The sequence below is a fragment of the Perognathus longimembris genome, chromosome 4, assembly GCF_023159225.1.
Source record: "Perognathus longimembris pacificus isolate PPM17 chromosome 4, ASM2315922v1, whole genome shotgun sequence".
NCBI lineage: Eukaryota > Metazoa > Chordata > Mammalia > Rodentia > Heteromyidae > Perognathus > Perognathus longimembris.
In genome coordinates, this window is record NC_063164.1 from 77,388,244 (window position 1) to 77,389,649 (window position 1,406).

At 39.3% G+C, this 1,406-nt stretch overlaps 1 pseudogene; it reads left to right on the forward strand.

Moving 5' to 3' along the window:
- Positions 1 to 431: 431 nt before the first annotated feature.
- LOC125350032 lies at positions 432 to 1,134 on the forward strand (annotated as a pseudogene).
- The last annotated feature ends 272 nt before the right edge of the window (positions 1,135 to 1,406 follow it).

Here is a 1,406-nt window from a genome sequence, read left to right on the forward strand (position 1 = left end):
ATAATTTCATTTCTTCATAATTCTCATCATCCCACTGTACCTCATTAATTCACTTGGTTTCTCATCTCTATACACTAGAATATAAGTGTAATGCAATCAGTTTAAGTTGTCTAAGTACTTGCTCATTCTAATACTAAACAGCTGGTTTATCAATTGCCTAATGCACAGAAGTTGCTTTATAAATGCTCAGGAAAGCTTAACTAAAAACAATCCAGTGTTACACACATGAAATTTGTACCTTTTGTGACTATTTTGCTTTTATGTCTTAATAACGGAGCTATAATCTCTTATTTTGAAAGTGGGTTTGCGCTCTTTTCCGGCTAGAACCATGGAGGGGGTCTTAGAGAAGAAAAAGAAGGTTCCTGCTGTGCCACAAACTCTTAAGAAAAAAACGAAGGAATTTCGCTGAGCTGAAAATAAAGCGCTGAAAATAAAGTGCTGAAAAGATGCTTTGAAAGTCAAGGAGAAAACTCATCTATGGAAAGGCCAAGCACTATTACAAGGAATACAGGCAAATGTACAGAACTGAGATCAGAATGGCTACAATGGCCAGAAAATCGAGCAACTTCTATGTACCTACAGAGCCTAAGTTGGCATTTGTCATCAGAATCAGAGGTGTCAATTGTGTGAGTTCAAAAGTCCGTAAGGTATTGTAGCTTCTTGGTCTTTGCCAGGTCTTCAATGGCACCATTGTCATGCTCAATAAGACTTCAGTTAATATGCTGATGATTGTGGAACCATGTATGGCATGGGAGTACCCAAACCTGAAGTCAGAGAATGAGCTCATCTACAAGCATGGTTATGGCAAAATCAATAAGAAGCGAATTGCCTTAACAGATTATGATTTAATTGCGAGATCTTTTGGTAAATATGGCATCATCTGTATGGAGGCTCTAGTTCATGAGATCTATACTGTTGGAAAATGCTTTAAGGAGGCAAATAACCTCTTGGGGCCCTTCAAATTATATTCTCCACAAGGTGGTATGAAGAAGAAGACCACCCTCCTTGTTTAAGGTGGAGATGCTGGCAACAGGGAGGATCAGATCAATAGGCTTATTAGAAGGATGAACTGAGGTATCCTCCATGCTATTTTTGTAATTGGGTCTGTTAATAAACAGTGTTGCTGGCAAATTAAAAAAAAAAAAAAAGAAAATGGTTTGTTTTTTATGCCTACTTTTTTTTTTTTTTTTTTTGGCAAGTCCTGGGCCTTGGACTCAGGGCCTGAGCACTGTTCCTGGCTTCTTCCTGCTCAAGGCTAGCACTCTGCTACCTGAGCCACAGCGCCCCTTCTGGCCGTTTTCCATCTATGTGGTGCTGGGGAATCATGTGTAGGAGGCAAGCACTCTTGCCACTAGGCCGTATTTCCAGCCTGCTACTTAAATTTTTTTTAAAGTACTTTATTCTGT